Raw genomic sequence first — 21,347 nt, 5'->3', positions numbered from 1 at the left:
TCTAGAGACTTAGTTTCAATGTATGTTATAAATCCATCTATGTTATACATTACGTTTCAAAAAGCTTAATTTTTTTTTTAATTCTTCTAGGCACTCTTTAGGGTCGACAAAAGTCGACCCTAATGCCTAACTATTAGGGTCGACTCTCAAAGTCGACCCTAATAATAGGTCAATAGCGTCCACTCTTAGTGGACGCTATTGGTCATCAAATTTATTTTTTTAATTTTTTTTTAATTCTTCTAGGCACTCTTTAGGGTCGACAAAAGTCGACCCTAATGCCTAACTATTAAGGTCGACTCTCAAAGTCGACCCTAATAATAGGTCAATAGCGTCCATTCTTAGTGGACGCTATTGGTCATCAAATTTATTTTTTTAATTTTTTTTAATTCTTCTACGCACTCTTTAGGGTCGACTTTTGTCGACCCTAATGCCTAACTATTAGGGTCGACTCTCAAAGTCGACCCTAATAATAGGTCAATAGCGTCCATTCTTAGTGGACGCTATTGGTCATCAAATTTATTTTTTTAATTTTTTTTTAATTCTTCTAGGCACTCTTTAGGGTCGACAAAAGTCGACCCTAATGCCTAACTATTAGGGTCGACTCTCAAAGTCGACCCTAATAATAGGTCAATAGCGTCCACTCTTAGTGGACGCTATTGGTCATCAAATTTATTTTTTTAATTTTTTTTTAATTCTTCTACGCACTCTTTAGGGTCGACAAAAGTCGACCCTAATGCCTAACTATTAGGGTCGACTCTCAAAGTCGACCCTAATAATAGGTCAATAGCGTCCATTCTTAGTGGACGCTATTGGTCATCAAATTTATTTTTTTAATTTTTTTTTAATTCTTCTACGCACTCTTTAGGGTCGACAAAAGTCGACCCTAATGCCTAACTATTAGGGTCGACTCTCAAAGTCGACCCTAATAATAGGTCAATAGCGTCCACTCTTAGTGGACGCTATTGGTCATCAAATTTATTTTTTTAATTTTTTTTTAATTCTTCTACGCACTCTTTAGGGTCGACAAAAGTCGACCCTAATGCCTAACTATTAGGGTCGACTCTCAAAGTCGACCCTAATAATAGGTCAATAGCGTCCATTCTTAGTGGACGCTATTGGTCATCAAATTTATTTTTTTAATTTTTTTTTAATTCTTCTACGCACTCTTTAGGGTCGACTTTTGTCGACCCTAATGCCTAACTATTAGGGTCGACTCTCAAAGTCGACTCTATTGAGCTTTTATGTGATTTTTTTTTTTTTTTTTTTTTTTTTTCCATCTTTCAGCGTCCACTTAAGTGGACGCTATTGGTTAAGTATTAGGGTCGAGTATTGTCGACCCTAAAAGTTTTTTTTTCGCCGCTTAAATTTTTCCCGCCCCTAGGATAATTCCCGCGCGTATATTAGGGTCGACTTATTAGCGTCCACTGTAAAGTGGACGCTAATAGTCAACTTTTCGACCCATTATTAGCGTCTACTTCGAGGTGGACGCTAATACGGAACTATTAGGGGCGACTTTGAAAGTCGCCCCTAATAGTTGAGTATTAGGGGCGACTTTTGAGTCGCCCCTAATAAGTCGCCCCTGATGAGTATCTTTCTTGTAGTGTATGTCATGTCTCTTTTGGTGACAATGAAAGCCAGTTTGACAAGCATATATGTGGGGCATCTGCGCTGCCAAGATTCTTCTTGCTATCTAAAGGAATTTAATTAGCAGATGTAAAACGTCTTCATTCTTGCATTAGTACAAGATTATGAGACAATTAGGATCACCCCACTTGGTGGTGGAGAATTGTTAGGAAATTAATCATATTTTCCAAGACCCGTGAGATGCGAAAAATAAGAAGAATGCGGAATAACAAAGATAAGCAATCACACACGACACAAAGATTTAAGTGGTTCGGCTTAACAAGCCTACATCCACTGGCGGAGACGACCCGGAGAAAATCCACTATCAAAAGATGGAGTACAAAAATAGTAGAGAGAAAATCACTTAGATCCCAAAATCCCAATACACCCAAATCTCACTATCACACAAGAAAGATTATTCCCAAAATAGAATACAAAAGACAGATGTACAAACTCTTCTTTTGCTGGAACAGATGGCGGTTGATCTCTATTTTCTTCTCTCACTCTGCAGCACCCTTTTTCTTCTAATCACTTGTTTTTGGCTCCTCCAAAAACCACCAAGAAGAAAAAACCGTGGCAGCCCTTGTACCTCCTTATCTCAAAATTCTCTCTTTTTCTCCTCCCTTTGGTGCTTCACGTTTTTGGTACACACAAAGCTATTTGGCTTGGCACACATTAAAACCAAGCTGAAGCATGCCTTTTATAAGGCTCAAAGTCGGTCAAAGGAAATCCAAAAGCAAGGTGGACTAAAACCTTCTCCAAGTCAATCTCAAACTCCTACACCTAGGAGGACTTGGAGATAGAGTCGGTGAAACAATACTCCTACTACAAAGCCAACTAGGAGAAGCCACCTCACGGGCCCACTAGCAAATAGATGGGTTCATGTCACCCTTAACAAGAATAAATCGTACCTTAATTTTCAAGCACATCAATCACGAATATAATTCTTTTGAAATCTTTCAATTTTGTGAACCTAACAGAAAACAAAGTTGGATCTGTTTCTCAAAGTGCTCCAACATTATATATTGTCTATGCTACAGTGTTTTGACGAGCTTAATGTCTCTCAATTGGCTTCCAATTGAAGTGATGAGCTCAAGATTAGAATGATACTATACATCCTTAAATTAGCTAGGTCCGTACTATTGGGTATAGTTTTCTAGCTCAATATATCATATGTTAATAAAGATACCCGGATTTCTGCTCCAGGGCTTAATTCCCATCAGCTAGTGGGAAAAGAACAATTTCTTCTTTGTCTTTTTGAAGATCTGAATGGTATATTTTCCTGCACAGTGCATATGCGATGAATTAATGATCCTTAATTAGCTTTGCTGCAACGAGCCTAGTGTTTTGTTTTTTGGGATCAGGAGACCGAGACAATCAAAACAAAAACAATTAACAAAGTATATATCTAGTTAAGAGTGAAAATTCGTACCAACTAGAGTACGTGGTGGTTCAGTGATTCAAGAAAATTTTCATAGTTTGGTACACATTAGGGTATGGGTTCGAATCATGCAACAAAAATCTTCATGACTTGAGGAAGCGAGTGCGGCCTCTACAGTCTAAGCCTCTCTTATGCGGCTCCCAACGGATATATACTAGTATGATCACCCTCAAGTAGAATAATCATTGCTCTTTTACTTAGATAAAAAAGAGTGATAATTTGTGTTTGCTTTCGGATCATGTCGAAGTATAAGTATAATACTCAATTTAATTAAATGAGTCATACCTTTAACCCTAAATCACTAATTTCATATTAATTTCATATCAAATTCATAAACCATATAAAAAACTGTCTACCCTAATTATACTATCTTCAATGGAATAAAGATCCTTAGCGAGCCAAGACTAGTGCTGTGGAGAGGGCAAGATGCCCAACTTGGCGAGAAGATCGACATCCTTCCCTTTGATCTGGAACGCGCCGTGTCTTCATGGCAACTTCTAGCCATGGGCCATCCCCTACAAGAAAGTCAATGCAATAAGTCGATCAAAACTTATTCTAGATCTCCAACTTGAAGAAGGAAGTATTTGGCTTATGTGTTGTAAAAAAACTACATAAGCCAACGAGGGTTCAACTTATGTGCCCGTCTGATTTAAAGCTGAATTTTGATAAAAATGTTGACATTGCAAATTTTTAAAAAATTGTTACCATAAATTGACACTTTTTTAAAATTTAAAGGTATGATTAAAAAAGTAATGAAATACCTTCATTTAATAAAAAAAAGTAGAGATCTTTCCCGCTCTTAATGAGTTCATTTATTTGTCCTATTGGGTTAAGCACAGAAGCTCCGGACTCATATGGTCAAGATGGGTATCTAAATAATCATTTATATATCTAAGATATTTAAACTTGGTAGTTGTCAACTTGCTTTTCGTTTCTGAAATTCTTTCAATGTATGCAAGAGTCCAGAGAAAAAAAAGTAGAGGGAAATCAAAATTCTAAAATCTATTGTCTACAAGTAGCAAACTTGGGAATTATTTATAGTCTAGATCTGCTAATGTCTCTTCCTAGCAGGGGCGGATCTAGGGGGGGTCGAGGGGGGGCATCCGCCCACCCTCAACTCCCAAAAATCCCCCCTGAGTATGGTAAAAAAATTTTTATGTCCTGATTATGCCCCTCTTAGCCATGATTATGCCCCCTTCCTCAAGCTCTGACTATATTATGCTCCGTTGAAATTTGAAAATTTTTAAAAAGTTGAATGTTGCAGTTTTGCAGAAAAATGAAATGTTGAAAGCTTGAAGATGATGAACAGTTCAGTTTTTCGTTGAAATTCGTATAGCTGCAGCCTGCTTTGGACTTTGGAGTGGAAAAAATAATATTATAAATTAATAAAATTATAATCTATTGTCATGACACAACACACAAGACAGAAAAATTATAATATGCCTCCAGGGATGGGATGCGTATAAGACAAGTGCAAGGCCATTGGCCAAGGGGGCAGGCCAGGCGTCAGGCCTGCCAGGCTGTGGATCCGAATCCCGATTTTTTTTAATTGGGAAAAAATTTGAAAATTTTTAATTGGGTAAAAATTGAAAATTTTCTAATTATTAATCGTGGCCCTTCATTTTAAATCTAATGGTCTATAAAATCATTTAAACCTTGGTAAAACAAAAGCCACCATTTAATGTCTAGGTTATACAAAAGCAGCCGACATTTTATAGACCATTAAATTTAAAAGGAAGAACCACGATTAACAATTGGAGAATCTTCAATTTCTGCTCAATTGGAAGGATCTCAATTCCCAGTCTGCCAGACAAGAAAAAAAAAAATTGAAGGCTATACTACAACGTTGCTTGTGCTTTGAAACTTTCTAATCTGTGTGAGTGGTGCACAGTACAATTTTCTAATCAAATTTCAAATTACCCAAATTTCTCTTCGTCCTTCTTCCTGCAAACCCAGCCCCAGGTACCCTTTAAATGTTCATTATGTTCTTATATAAATTCATGGCTTCTTGTAGAGATATTTAGATTTAAATTATTCTTTTAAATTAATTGTTTTAATATTTATATTGCTATTCAGGATTTACCGAATCATCGATTCAGCCTATTCTTGATAATAACTTCAACGAAAAATTGAGGTAGGTAAATATATAATTAAATTTTTAGATTTAGATTTAAATTATTCTTTTCAATTGATTGTTTTAATATTTATATTGCTATTAATTCAGCCTATTCTTGATAATAACTTCAACAAAAATTGATGGATGTAATTATGTAAATATGTAATTAAATTTGTAGATTTAGATTTAAATTGTTCTCAATTGATTGCTTTAATATTTATATTGCTATTAATTCAGCTTATTCTTGATAACAACTTCAACGAAAAATTGATGGATGTAATTAAATATTTAGATTTAGATTTAAATTGTTCTTTTCAATTGATTGTTTTAATATTTATATTGCTATTAATTCAGCCTATTCTTGACAATTGTTTTTATATTTAATTATTTATGAATATATATTTGTAGTTATCTGAGATTATGGAGAAAAACAACGATTCTATTGAGCTCCAATCAAATTCTAAACGACCTCGTGTTGAAGTAGATTTAGCAAATCTGCCCTCAGATCCTTGTTTTAGAAAAAAAATGTGTGATTATCATTCTAGTGATATAGACCAAATTCGAAGAGCATATCTACAAAAAGGAGCTTGTCAACCATTTGACCATGATTTTCCAAGAAAAAAGTTTGGACAAACAATGCGTCGTTTTAATCCAACATGGTTTAAAGAATATAAATGGTTGGAGTATAGTAAGGAGAAAGATGCTGCATATTGCTTATATTGTTATCTCTTTAAACCGGACATTGGAAATCAAGCAGGGGGAGAAACTTTTGTTACTGAAGGGTTTAGTAATTAGAAAAAGAAAGAGAAGTTCGAAGGTCATGTGGGGGCTCACAATAGTGCACATAATCAAGCTCGGCAAAAATGTGAAGCTTTGTTAAACCATAAACAAAGTATCATAACATTTTTTGACAAACAATCGGATCAGCAGAAAATGATATATAGGACTCGTTTGAATGCATCAGTTGATTGTATTCGCTTTTTACAACAACAAGGATTAGCATTTCGTGGTCATGATGAATCTAAAGGTTCAAGTAATCAAGGAAATTTTCGTGAATTGTTGCGGTTTCTTGCGACACATAATGAAGAAATTGACAAGGTAGTCTTAGAAAATGCTCTTGAAAATCATCAAATGATTGCACCATACATTCAAAAAGATATAGCAAATGCTGCAGCAAGTGAAACTATAGATGCTATTCTTAAAGATCTTGGAGACTCGTCATTTGCTATCCTAGTTGATGAATCCCGTGATATATCTATTAAAGAACAATTGGCAATTGTTTTGCGTTATGTAGATAAGCGGGGCCATGTGATGGAACGTTTTTTAGGCATTACACATGTTAACACTACCACAGCTGCAGAATTGAAGAAGACAATTGATTAAGTGCTTAGCAAACATAATTTAAGTATTAGCAGATTGCGAGGACAAGGATACAATGGAGCTAGCAATATGCGAGGTGAGTTGAATGGACTTAAAACACTTATTTTGAATGACAATTCGTCTACCTATTATGTTCATTGCTTTGCACATCAACTTCAACTCACTTTAGTTGCTGTTGCCAAAAATCACATTCAAATTGCAACTTTTTTTAGTTTGGTCAATAGTATCTTTAATGTTGTTGGAGCATCTTGCAAACGTCGTGACGTACTTCGTGAAAAACGAACTACTGAAGTAGTAGAAGCACTACAAAATAATGAAATGCCAACTGGTCATGGCTTGAATCAAGAAATGAACATAAAGAGACCTGGTGATACACGTTGGAGTTCTCATTATGGTGCAATTATTAGTCTTTTTACCATGTTTTCTTTTGTTATCGATATGGTTGAAGACGTAATTGAAGATGGTTTAAATTCTGAACAGAGAGCAGAAGCAAATATACTAATTCAATCACTCCAAACTTTTGATTTTGCTTTCAATTTACATTTGATGAAAAATGTTTTGGGGATTACAAATGAGTTATCTCAAGCACTTCAATGAAAAGACCAAGATATTCTGAATGCAATGAAGCTAGTTGAAATTTCAAAGCTACGCTTACAGGCTATGAGAGAAGATGGGTGGGATTCCTTATTTGAAGAAGTTTCTAAGTTTTGTACCAAAAACAATATTTTTGTCCCCAATATGGATGAACTTTATCAACCTCGATCACGACGAAAAGCTCAAGACATGAAAAATTCACACCATTACCATGTGGAGCTTTATTATACTGTTATAGATATGCAACTCCAAGAACTTAACAGTCGCTTTAATGAAGCAAATTCTGAATTATTACTCTGTGTTGCGTGCTTGAGTCCAGATGGCATGTTTGTTTCTTTTAACAAGGAGAAATTACTTCGTCTTGCTCAATTCTATCCGAATGATTTTTCAGCAGTTCAACTTATTACTTTAGACAACCAATTTGAAACATATATTGTTGACATGCGTTCTAGTGATGAATTTGCAACACTCAAAGGGATTGGATAACTCGCTGAGAAATTGGTAGAGATGAAAAAGGATGTCGTATATCACTTGGTTTATTCATTGGTAACATTGTCTTTGATTCTGCCAGTTGCGACAGCATCTGTTGAGAGAGCATTTTCAGCAATGAATATTGTTAAAAATCGTCTACGCAACCGAATGGGAGATCAATGGATGAATGATTGTTTGGTTACGTACATTGAGAAAGATATATTCAAGACTATCAGTAATGAAGAAATCATGAAGCGATTCCAAGGTATGAAGACTCGTCGAGGACAATTGCCTTAGTGCTAGTAGTGACAAAACAAATTGTAAGTTATATTTACATGTTTTAGAACATAATTAAAATTTTTGTTGAATTATTCATTTATTCAGCTTGTTATATTTTTGTTAAACTTTATTTTTTGTATTCATTTAAAAAAAAAAAAAAAAAAAAAAAACCCATGCCCCTCATGGACGAATTTCCTGGGTCCGCCACTGCTTCCTAGTTTAAAAACATTTATTTGTAATTGGTGTCTTTTAACTCATCTTATTAAATAACTACTATTTTATACTTTGCCTTTTAGATTGTGACTTAATGTATTAATTTATTTTTCCTCTTTCTCAAACAATATTTTCTTTCTTTACATCCATTTGTTGAATCCATTAATACAAATGTGATTTTGTAAGACAATACATTTTCACACCTATTCATCATTACATATGATTATACTTCAACCAGTAAAAGTAAATATATATATATATATATAGCCCCTGAATATGAAGAAATTACAACGTTACAAAAAAAGGCCATCTAAATAGAAGAGATTAAACGACATCCAAAACAAAAGAGAAAACAAAGTGACAAACTTCTCTTTTACCAAGGCTAAACGACAACATGTCTCTGATCTCTTTTTCTCTCTTAGAGTCACACTCATGCTTCAACTCTTCCTCTTCATAAGTATGAGAAATTAAGTAAGCGAGAGCAAAGTAATATGTCGATTCTCCAACTTAGAGAATGAAGGATTTGGCTTACGCGCTATAGCGTGTTGTAGTTTTTTCTAGGGTTCGCACTCAATTTTACATTCGCTCTCTTTCTCATAAAAAAAAAAAAAAAAGAAAAAAGAAAAAAAAAGAATTAAATATGTATTTATTTTACAACACCTAAATCAAATTAATTGGGGAAGAAAAGAGCAAATTAAAGCTCGACCCTACGAATTAACTTGATGGGGGTGAAAGTCACCGGTGTCAACATATATACTCCGAAGGCCATTTTACAAAAGCAACAATATGTTTAGCGGTTAGCCAAAGGGCATCACCTTTATGAGAAAACATTTAGCCAAAAGCCAATATAATTAAGCCAATTCTACCTCAAATAAAACCTCTAAATTCCAAAGAAGATAAATTAAATAATAATAATAATAAATAACCTTTATTTGAAGAACTCTCCATCCATATAAGTTCTACCAAAGTTAGTATGATCACTTGCATAGTTGCATGTGGTTGTGGTAGCTAGCTAGCTCGATCATTTTCTTGCTCGAACTTTCTGGTCTCTTCCTCGGTTGATCACCCAAGCTAGCCATGGCCAGCTGTTTCTACCACTTACTTGTACCACCTCTCATCCTCTCATCCTCTCCTTTTGTTTTCTTCTTCCCTCTGCGCGCTACTTCCATCTCCTTCCAAATTCCTCGCTTTGATAGCGATATGCCTGACATATTGTGTAGTGGAGATACAATGTCTTCTAACGGAGTCATTGTTTTAACAAATGTCAGTTACGCAAGTCGGGTCGGTCGAGTCACCTATGCTCACAACGTGCAACTCTGGAGCTCCGACAAGAAAAAACTCTCAAGCTTCACCACCCACTTCTCCTTCACCGTCGACACCAAAGGAAACAAGGATTATGGATCTGGGTTTGCATTTTTTCTTGCTCCCGTAGGTTTTCAATGTAAGAAATTCCATTTAAAGTATGTCCCTTATGTCACATATATTATTGTAAATTTGTAATTATAAAATTACGATGTTCAATAATTTATTCCAATTAAAGCTTATTGTGTAAATCAAATATTCTGAATTAAATTACTGATTTAATTCTTGTGGAACAAGTATTTGATTCCAATCAAATATTCTGAATTAAATCACTGATTTAATTCTTGTGGGACAAGAATTTGATTTCATTAATGATTTTATTTTTGTGGAATCAATTAGCTGTATTGATTTGATTTTTATTCCTTGATGGGAGGAATAATTAAGGTAACAGCTCTAATTGAGGGTCCCCTGACCTACCTATAAATAAGGCCTGTGTATTCCATCAATTGACACTCACTAGTAGGCATAGGTTAGAAGAACCTCTCAATATTTTTTTTTTTGTTTTCAGATTTGTTTCTGTGAAGCTGTTCTTCAATTGGCTTGAGCAAAGCATGGCTAGAGGTATTTATATAATTATTCATTCCGCTACTAATTTTATTGTCAATTAGCATTTAATTATATATCTTAATTCTTACATGTGGTATCAAAGCCTCCTTTAGGCCATATTTGCTCAGTCTAATTTTTAGATATGCCTGCTGTAAATTTGTATTTTTGTTTCAATAATATTCATTTTGTTCAATTAATTATTGAAACAAAAATAGCTTGAAACAAGCTGAAACCCAAGATATTTTTTATTTGTTGCACGGTCCTGTTGATACTTGTTTATGTTGAAATAAAATAAAGCTTGTGTTTTTACGTGAAGCTTGTATATGGATGTTTAGTTTTGGTTCATTTGGATACATTGTTCTGTTTGGACTTCAAAGCTAACAATTCTTGGTGTTTTTTGGGGACTTGACCATATTGTCCTTAGGGCTAGAGAGGGTGGTGAAAAGAAAGAAACCCACGGCCCTGTTAAAATTTTGTTGAGATAAAATAAGTACAGGCCATTAATGTTTGTAGAAAGAAGAGATGGTTGGCATCTCGAAAGGCCGTTCCTGTTATCCACACATCCAGTTAAGGCTTCCCACCCTTGGGGTGGATCTATAACCAACACTGGCTTTCCCCACCTGCAGTGCCGGTCTTTCCCCACTTGCAGCACCAGTTTTCCCCTACCTGCAGCACCGGTATTCCCCTCCCACCTGCAGCGGTTTTGGCCGCATAAAGGGTGTAACGGCCCCTTGCTGGTGACAATGGCCGTTTGCTGTTGGGTGGCAGCTCTGCGTGGCCGGCGCATTAAGGAAGTGGCGCCGATGGCCGGCGGATGGGGAAGAGGAAGGGGAAAGGGCGGCGGCGCTAGGGTTGGGTATTTTTCGGGTTGGGGAACATGATGATCCGGGTAGGATTTTTTTCAAACCCATTTGGAACCGGGTTTAGTGTTTGGGGCTATTGGGTATGGGTTTATTTTAACCTAAGCCCGATCCAGTTATAAATAAAAAAATAATAATAATAATAAAAAAAAAACTGGGTCATTAAGTGGGCTGACCCGTAACCCAATAAAGTGGTCCAACCCGATAAAGAAAGACCCAATATAATAGGCCATTCAGATTTTTTGTTTTGTTTTGTTTTGGTTTTTTTTTTTTTAAAAAAAAAGGGGGAAAACGTTTTGGGCCCTAGTGGGTTTAGAACTTGGGTTCTTAAGGGATAAAGGGCCTAATGTCACTTCAAGACCTTTAGGCTATTCAGATTATTATGCTTTAATGTTACATTTCTTATTCATCTTATGATTTAAATTGTTAAGTATTAAATTATTGTTTCTTTAATACATGAACTTGAGGATATATTTATTCTTTTATTTATCTTGTTTAAATATAAATTGCTTGATGCATGTACCTGAGAATAATTAACTAGGCCACATATGTTGGTAAATTTTTATAGTACTATCCAAAATTGCAATCGGAAAGCTCTGGCAAGGCAAGTCTTGGGACTTAAGTGTGCCATTGTGCACCCCCTCACTTACTTAGGACACTATCCAGTTGTACTTTGAAAAAATATTGTTTACCCACTGACATGTTGGTTTTGTCTTTTATTCTTGGGGACTTTAGTTTTGGCATCTATACAGTTATTGGATGTTAATGAAGTCGTGATTATCATAATAATTTTGGGAGAGCCACAGCATCCCGATTTTATAATGATAATTGCATCAAGACCATATATGTGAACTTCATAAAGAAAATTAACATCCTGTTGTAATTAATTCATAAATTTAATTACTAATCCTCACAGGGACGTTATTATTTTTATGACTTAATTAGAATAAGATGATAAATTTAACTTTAAAAATAAAATTTCTCTTAGGCCCACAGGTACGGAGAATTTTATTTATTAATGTTAAATTTATTAGTCCTATTAATAAAGAGTAAATTTCATGTATAATGTAACCTTTGCCCACAGGTAGGTTGAAATTTACTATTAAATTAACATTAGTTAATTTAAATAAATTTGATGTTAATGAAGTTGTAATTGTCATAATAATTTTGGGAGAGCCACAACATCCCGATTTTATAATGATAATTGCATCAAGATTATATATATGAACTTCATAAAGAAAATTAACATCGTGTTGTAATTAATTCATAAATTTAATTTGCCAATCCCCACAGGGACGTTTTTATTTTTATGAGTTAATTAGGATAAGATAGTAAATTTAACATTGAAAATAAAATTTCTCTTAGGCCCACAGGTACGAAAAATTTTATTTATTAATGCTAAATTTATTAGTCTTATTAATAAAAAGTAAATTTCATGCGTGATGCACCTTTGCCCACAGGTAGGTTGAAATTTACTATTAAATTAACATTGGTTAATTTAAATAAGGTTATTTCATAGCATTAAAGTATATAATTTTTCTTGGTTACTGGATGAATTCCTACTGCTTTAATTATTAGTATTTTATGTTCCAATAATTCTTAGTGGTAATTTTTCCTGACTGAAAAGAAAAATGTGCTTTTCACTTTGGGGTGTTTGGAGACTGAATTGGCGCTTCGTATGGACGAAATCAAGTATGCCACATGAGATTATTAAACATGAATGATAATAGTGATTTAAATCGCTTAAGTTTCAATGTTCATGAAATCTCATATCAAGGAAAGCGTTAGGGTTTTATTCCTTAATGTTTTAGGGCCAAAGAAAGGTCATTGAGGAACATTTAGTGAGTTCCAATAAGGCTTTGGCCTACACCCTAATAGAAAAGCTTTAAAGTAAAACCTTTTACAGTTTCAAAATGTGCCTGTGCACATTATGGAAATGAAGGACATAACAACTCATTATAAAGTCCCTAAATGTTGAGGTTTTTAGTCATTTTTATTCTCTCATCTAAATATGGTATTTTTTTTCAAATATCATGTGGCACACATAAGGATAATTGATAAAAAAAAAAAAAAAAAAAAACTTCTGATCATGTGTGTTCAAGAAGATGAGAGATTAAGACATGAGAATCCAGAAAGTTACTCATGTTAAGGGAAAGACCTTTATAGGCAATCATGTCTAATAGTTGATGAATGAGAACAAGGTGCCAACAAAGTATTATGGCAATTAAGATACTTGTTTCTTTTACACTAAGGAAAATTATAGGCATATAAAGAATGATTGAATAAAGTATCATAAATGACTTGAAATAAAGGAAATCTCATACACCTAGTGTGTCATGAATCTCTTTTATTGACTCTCCTAAGGACTATGTGGATTGAATTTGGTTTATTGGTCCACGTTGTCAACATAATGCAGGGTTTTCTAAATAATACTTGTTTACAATTGGAGGTTGTTGGGATTTATAGATTAATTTTTTTTTTTTAAAAAAAAAAAAATCAGTTACATTATTTTGACCTTAATAATGTTTTTTATATATTCCACAATTCTTTTAGAAATTTAATTTCTATTTTAGTTTGTTAAAATCAAGTTTGAATATTGTTAAAACTTTTGGGTGGAATATTAAATTAATGGTCTATTTAAAATTGATCTAGATCCCAATTTTTGAAAAATTAATCCCTGCATATAAATGTTGACATAAAGCAGAGTCTTATAAATGAGAAAATCCTCTATGTTATGGCATTGGAGATTGGAATATATCTCTATAAAGAATAAAATGTCGATAAATGATAGAGTTTTTATGACTCTTGAAATTTACTATCTTTGGTATTTATGTGGACTGCATTAAGGAAAAGCAGACAAACTATACCACTAAAGGTGCCAACAAAAGGATTTTTGAAATTCTCGAGATCATGTACAAGTGTAACCTTTTCATACTTCTTGCCTAAATGGTTAGAGATATCCTATCTCTTCCAGTAATAACTATATAAGGTTTATGTATCTCTATCTTCTAAATCATAAGGTTTGGGCATTAATGCTTCCAGTACCTATAAGGTAGAAGTAGAGAAACAAAACAAAAGAAAATCAAGATCGTAAGATCTGATAGAGGTAGATAGTATTATGGTAGGTACACGAAAAAGGGACATGAAAGGTAATGTTCTATTCTCCTAATGGAGTGAAGCTTTAAAAACCGCTGTGTATACATTTAACTCGATTCCATTCAGAGTTGTACATAAGACACCTAAATTAAGGAATGAATGGAACCAAGTTCAAATTGTTTACACATATGGGGTTGTTTTGCTATAGTGAGGATTTATAATCCACACCTAAGGTAATTAGCTTCAAGGACAACTAGCGAAATTTTATAGGTTATACAGTAAACTCCAAAGGGTTTAGGCTTTACTGTTCTTCATTTAGTCCTAGAATTGTTGAGTCTAATATTAAAAATTTCTAGAGAACGCTGAACTTAGTGGGAGTGCTTATCCTTAAGAGATTGAATTAGAGGAAGCACAAAAGTTGACTGAAGCCCCTTCACGTGAAAGGTGTTTGATTGTGCTTAAGAAAAATCAAATTGATTATCTTCAAGCACAATCGATTTCAAAAACAGTCAACTTATAAGGAACAAGTTCAGAATGAACCTACTCAGACTTTGTCAAAAGTAAATGAAGTAGGATTAAGAAGATTTTCTAGAATAAGGTGACCAACAATCTCTAGTGATTATGTTGTATACTTCCAGGAGTCTGATTTTTATGTCGGACCTAAGGACGATCCAAAATTTGTTTTCATATCTTTTTGGGTGGAGATAACTTCACATTGTGTTTCAATGCCATGAAAAAGGAGATGAAATCTTTGGCTAAAATTCAAGTCTGCAATCTTGTTGACTTACCAAAGGGAGTTGTAGCCATAGGCTGCAAATGGGTTTATAAAACCTAAAAGGATACTTCCGGGTAATATTGAACGATATAAAGTTAGACTTGTAGCCAATGATTTTACTCAAAAGGAAGGCATTGATTATCATGGTATGAGTAGCTCATTTTGTTTTAGAGCTATATCAAAAGGATGTGAAAAACAATTTTTCTGAATAAGGATCTTAAGGAAGAGGTGTACATAAGACAACTTAAGGAGTTTTATTAATAACAGTCAGAAAGCTTGCAAAATTAAGGATATCTATTAAGGAACTAAGATATGTCTCTCATCAATGGTATACAAAATTTTTACAAGGTTATTACCTCACATGGGTTTATTGAGAACCTTGTTAATCATTGAATATACCTTAAGGTCAGTGAGAGTAAAGTTACATTTTTTTTAGTCCTGTATATAGATAATATTTTGCTTGCAAGCATTAATTTAGGTTTGCTACATTAGGTTCTTCTCACTAAAGTTTTGGGAGAGATTCAGAATGAAGAACTATGAATCTTCAGTAGCACCTATTATTAAAGGGGATAATGTCCCAAAATGTATTGGAACAAAGGCAAATATTCCATGTGTATGCACAGGTCTACATTAGACCTGACATTGAAATAGCAGTTGGACTATTGGGTCAATATAGTATTGTGGAATATGCAATGAACCAAGAACTACAGTTTAACCTAAAGATACACTTACCATTTGGTGGTGTTTATTCAAGTTTGACTTTTTCTAAATGTGTAGATAGTAGAGAATCAACTTCAGTATATGTGTACTGAAGATGCAGTAAGCAAACTACAGTTGCTACATCCACCATGAAAGCAAAAAGTCATTACATGCTGTGAATTAATTACACAGGCATTATGGTTGAGACATATTTGTTAAAGGTCTCAAGATTGTCGATTTTATAGCTAGACCCATAAAGATCTTCTGAGTTAATTCTACTACAGTTATATTTTTTAAGAATAAACTGTGTAGAAGCAGAAGTACGTATATCGACATAAAGTATCACTATGAAAGAGAACATTAAGTGACAATAAATGTCTATTGAGCATATAAGTATTGAATTAATGATTGCGGATCCCATGACTAAAGGTTTACCGGTAAAGAAAGTATAAAGTCATGTGGAATATATGAGATTCATTAATTTATTTATGCTTAGTTTCTCTTTAATTGGTCTATAGACATAAAAATAATGTTATAAAGATTTTTGTGCGCATATATATTATTTTTATCCATGGGGATAAAATTAAGTTTGGACCCGAATGACTTATAAGAAGTTTGTTCATAAAGTACATTATCCATAAAGTACTCATTTAGGGACGTATTAGACATTGTGATACATGGAACGGACGGCTTATCATATGAAAGCTTTACCGCCATGATTAGTGTGTAGTATTCCTTGAATGAGTGGGAGGATTCCATGAATGCTTGGAATAAATAAAGTATTAGCCATATCATAGAATTGAACACCATAAGGAATTTATGTGTCATAAGGGCCAAGTGGGAGAATGTAAGAAATTCCATTTAAAGTATGTCCCTTATGTCACATATATTATTGTAAATTTGTAATTATAAAATTACGGTGTTCAATAATTTATTCCAATTAAAACTTATTGTGTAAATCAAATATTCTGAATTAAATTACTAATTTAATTCTTGTGGAACAAGTATTTGATTTCATTAATGATTTTATTTTTGTGGAATCAATTAGCTGTATTGATTTGATTTTTATTCTTTGATGTGAGGAATAATTAAGGTAACAGCTCTAATTGAGGGTCCCCTGACCTACCTATAAATAAGGCCTGTGTATTCCATCAATTGGCACTCACTAATAGACATAGGTCAAAAGAACCTCTCAATATTTTTTTTTTTTTGTTTTCAGATTTGTTTCTGTGAAGCTGTTCTTCAATTGGCTTGAGCAAAGCATGGCTAGAAGTATTTATATAATTATTCATTCCGCTGCTAATTTTATTGTCAATTAGCATTTAATTATATATTGAATTCTTACATTCAAATCCCACCGAATTCTGCCGGTGGTTTTCTTGGCCTATATAACACAACCAACAGCTCTTCTAAAAACCAAATTGTTCTTGTCGAGTTTGACTCTTATTCAGATGACTGGGATCCTAAATTTGAGCACGTGGGAATCAACATCAATTCAATTGCCTCAAACCTCTAAACCAGGTGGATTAATGCTAGCTTACACAGTAGAGATCCTGCTGAAGTATATATGGATATTGCTTATAATGGTACTACCAAGAATCTTACTATCTCTTGGAGCTAGCTACCAGCATACTTGTAATACTCAGGAAAATATAAGCCTCTCTTACCAAATTGATCCTATTGAAAATAACTCTGAAATGGGGCTAGTTGCATGGATTTGGGATCTCTTTGGAAGGGGAAAGTTTCTATGGGCTGTTGATGAGACGCTGGACATGGATCTCCAAGTGAAGCAGGTAGAGCGTCTAATGATTGTTGGGCTATGGTGTGCTCATCCTGATCGAAGTTTGAGGCCCTCAATAAGACAAGCAATTCAAGTTCTTAATTCAGAGGCCCCGCTGCCAAAGCTTCCTATGAAAATGCCTGTTGCCACGTATCATGTACCTGCAGAATCTTTGTGTCTAATAATCCCTCTATAACCAAGTCAAACCTTGAAGCTGGCCGTTAAATAGTTAGCGCGCATCTCTGCTCGTATGCATGTATATATATGTCGTATTCTGTATCTTGCCATTGAGTCAATGTTATGTTGGAGTAAGTTTGCAAATTCCTATGAAAATGCCTGTTGCCACGTATCATGTACCTGCAGAATCTTTGTGTCTAATAATCCCTCTATAACCGAGCCAAACCTTGAAGCTGGCCGTTAAATAGTTAGCGCGCATCTCTGCTCGTATGCATGTTTATATATGTCGTATTCTGTATCTTGCCATTGAGTCATTGTTATGTTGGAGTAAGTTTGCAAATTGCAATCTTTTCTAATGTTTCAATTTTTGTAGTTGTCTTTAATTTATCATTAAGTTTGCTAAAAAGTATAAAATGAAAAAAAAAAAAAGAAAAAAAAAAAGAAAAGAAAAAGACATTTCTAATCTAAAGAAAAAGGGAAACTTCACTTACTCCACAAATTTACGTGCCTTCTGTAAATACCTTCTATTGTTCAAAATCTCTCACTTTTATGTATTTAATTTTTATTTTTTTTCACTTTCAAAAAATCCTAACAGAGCCCTTCGCACGTGCCGCGCATATGAAATTTTTTTAACAAATTGCCTATTTTACCCCTGAACCCATTTGGACAGGCCACGTGTCTTTCTTATTTGCTTCTTCGTTTAGTTTTCTACCACCCTTTCCCTCCTCTTCTTCAGCTATAACTTTCTCTTCCTGTTTTGCTGGTGAGTCTTTATGGGCTTTCCCCTATGGCATTGATTTGTTTGTTTAAGTAGAAAAGTTAATTTGCTTTTCTTATTAATTTTCCTTCCTAGGATTCTCTATTTTCTTATGGGTTTATTTTCTGGGAGTTCGTGTGCTGATCCGTTCGCGTTTTTGTTGATCATATCTTGTGGCTTGAATAGAAAATTCTCTTCCGGTTTTTGGAGCTTCGAATTCCTCAATCTGGTTTCTTTCCAGAGCCCAAAAAAACACAAGTCTTTTTCGGCTCAGGAAAGAGGAAAAGCGGAAAAAAAACACACCAGCAATTGTAAAGAAACAGGGAAATAGAAACATGGAAATGATGAAGATGAAAAGGGTGTCCCTATCTAATCTATTTCGTTTGTCTTTTTAATCTCTTCCATGCCTAGCAACCCCCGTCTTGTCCCTCTCCATACTATCACTGCCAAAAATTTCCTTTCTACGCCTTTAGCATAACAGAGAGATTGAAAGAGCTTGAGACACGGTGAAAAAATGGTGACTGGGTGGAGAAGAGCCTACTGCACATCCATCCCCAAAGATAGAGAAACAAACAAAGTGTTATCATCAGAGAAGCATTGCGAGAATAATAGCGCTGTTCAGAGCCCAAAAATCAGCTCCAAATTCGGGTTTTTCTCCAACCCATCTACACCTCGCTTGCAGTCTTAGCCAGTCTCCAGCCCCAGCCTCTGGTGCCGGACCTCCGCCACCAATGCCTCACCCACTTCTTCGTTGCCGAACAGCCCAAAACTCCAATGCAAAACCTCAACCACCCCAAAGAAAAACAGCAGCCCAAGATTGTTCCGGCGAGGCCTCAAACTTTCCCTTCTACAGCCCAAGTCCCCTGCCCAGTCTTTTCAAGAACTCTCTCGCCAACTCGAGCATGATCGAGTTCGACTCGAGCGTGAACCCAAGTGCCGAAATCGAAGGTCTGTTTTTTTGTGACTTTCCTCTTCTTTCAAAGGATGAAATGGTGAAGAAGAGAGATTTAATCGAAGAAGCAAAGAAGAAAGACACGTGGTATGGGTTCAGGGGTAAAACGGGCATTTCGTTAAAATTTTCTAACATGCGCGGCACATGCGAAATGCTCCGTTATGATTTCACATAAAATTCTTATCGAAGGGGGTAAGTGGAAGGAAATTCAAGTTGGATACAATAAAGTGAGAGATTTTGAACAATAGAGGGGTGCCTGCAAAATACGCGTAAATTCATGAAAGTAAGTGAAGTTTCCCCAAAGAAAAAAGAACGAAAAATGAAAAAAAAAAATCAGAAAAAAAAAAGACATAAGTCAAAAATTAAGGGAGGCATTTGCAAGCCAATGGTAGATTGGGAGAACATTACAAATATAGTGGTAGTTAGAAAAGGGTAACCGGCCGGTAAGTGCACATTTTCGATATGACACCGAGGTGCTAAACATTATTCACTTCATTTTTTTTCAAAAATAATTAATATCAAAATATTCTCACTTTTTATATCACATTATTAATTACTTTTTATTACTATTCAAATAAAAAAATCACTACAAAATAAATTTTTTTTACTTTTCAATTCTACCTTTTATTTTGGGGTAACTTCATTGAAAACCCCTGAACTTTCACTCGATTTGACAAATCATCTCTAAATTTTAAACTCTCTCAATTTAGTCCCTTGAACTTTCAATTGCTTTCAACCCCTCTGTCAAATTTATCCATTATAAATACCAAAAAAGACAAAAATATCCCTGATTTTCTTTTTTTCTTTTTAAATAAAAAGATGTTTTGGAATTAAGGGTAAAGTTGGAATTTTATAAAAAAGTCAGGGGTATAAACGTCATTTAATGTTTAAAATCTGACGGAGGGGTCCAAATTGATTGCAATTGAAAGTTCAGAGGACTAAATTGAGAGATTTTGAAGTTTTGAGTGGTTTGTCAAATCGGGTAGAAGTTCAGGTATCTTCAGTGCAGTCACTCATTTTATTTTTTATTGGGGAAACTTCACTTTGATCCTCTGAACTTCCAGCCGATTTTACAAATCCCTCATGAACTTTCAAATCTCTCACTTTGAATTCCTGAACTTTCAATTTCTATCACTTTGGACCCATCTGTTAGTTTTCAACATTAAACTCAAACGGTTTGACTTTTTATGCTCATTATACCCCCACATTAAAACTACACCGTTTTGGGCCCCAAAACTACAACACCCACCGGGCCCAAAACAACGTCGTTTTGGGCATTAAAATTATTTATTTATTTTTTTTTAAAAAAAAAAAAAAAAAAAAAAACTAAAATATTTTTTTAAAAAAAGAAGATGAAGAAAATTGGGGTGGCTCCCACAACCCCCATGGCCAGTCTGGGGTGGTCGAACCACCCCCAAAAGCCCCCCCCCCCCCCCCAAAAAAAAAAAAAAAAACCCATTCACGGTTTTGGGCTTTTGGGGGTGGCCGGACCACCCTCAGGCCCTTGGGGGTAGTCCGGCCACCCCCAAAACCATTTTTTTTTTTTTTGACCTTTTGGGGGTGGTTCGACCACCCCCAGACCGGCCATGAGGGTGGCTCCGATTTTTCTTAGTTTTCCTTTCTTTTTTAATTTTTTTTATTTTATTTTGCCCCTTTTTTTTTTAAAGAAAAAAAAAAAACAATTTTAATGCCCAAAACGGCACCATTTTGGGCTGGGGTGTTTTTTTAATTTTTTTTTTTTAATATTTTTCATTTTCTTTTCTCTCTCTCTCTCTCTCTCTCTCTCTCTCTCTCTTTTTTTAAATAATTTTAATGTTCAAAACGGTGTCGTTTTGGGTTAGGGGTGGGTGCTGTAGTTTTGAGCATTTTTCAGAATTTCAAGTGGATTGGGTGAGGGTATAATGGACATAAAAAGTCAAACTGTTTGAGTTTAATATTGAAAACTAACAGAGGGGATCCAAAGTGAGAGCAAATTAAAGTTACAGGGTTCAAAGTGAGAGATTTGAAAGTTGAGGGGGGCTTTATCAAATTGGCTGGAAGTTCAGAGAATCAAATTGAAGTTTCTCCTTTTTATTTTACAAGCCTTGGTGTTTGACAAACACCACCTGAAAATCACCATTAGATCTAAAATTCAATGGTGATGCATCTAAAATATAATGGTAACTTAATTTCACTGCCATATCAAAGAATGTGCACTTGGGACTACTTGAACTTATTTTCTTTGTG

The 21,347-nt window shown here is 34.6% G+C and overlaps 3 pseudogenes; all 3 read left to right on the top strand.

Moving 5' to 3' along the window:
• The first annotated feature begins 6,908 nt into the window (after positions 1-6,908).
• Positions 6,909-7,922, top strand: LOC148587851 (uncharacterized; annotated as a pseudogene).
• A 1,272-nt stretch (positions 7,923-9,194) lies between these two features.
• LOC148587850 (anti-H(O) lectin 1-like) lies at positions 9,195-17,656 on the top strand (annotated as a pseudogene).
• On the top strand, positions 10,529-10,637 carry LOC132191172 (U6atac minor spliceosomal RNA; annotated as a pseudogene).
• Positions 17,657-21,347: the final 3,691 nt, after the last annotated feature.

The sequence above is a fragment of the Corylus avellana genome, chromosome 1 (genome assembly GCF_965113065.1).
Source record: "Corylus avellana chromosome 1, dhCorAvel1.hap1.2, whole genome shotgun sequence".
Classification (NCBI taxonomy): Eukaryota; Viridiplantae; Streptophyta; class Magnoliopsida; order Fagales; family Betulaceae; genus Corylus; species Corylus avellana.
This window is presented reverse-complemented; position numbering and strand designations above follow the sequence as displayed.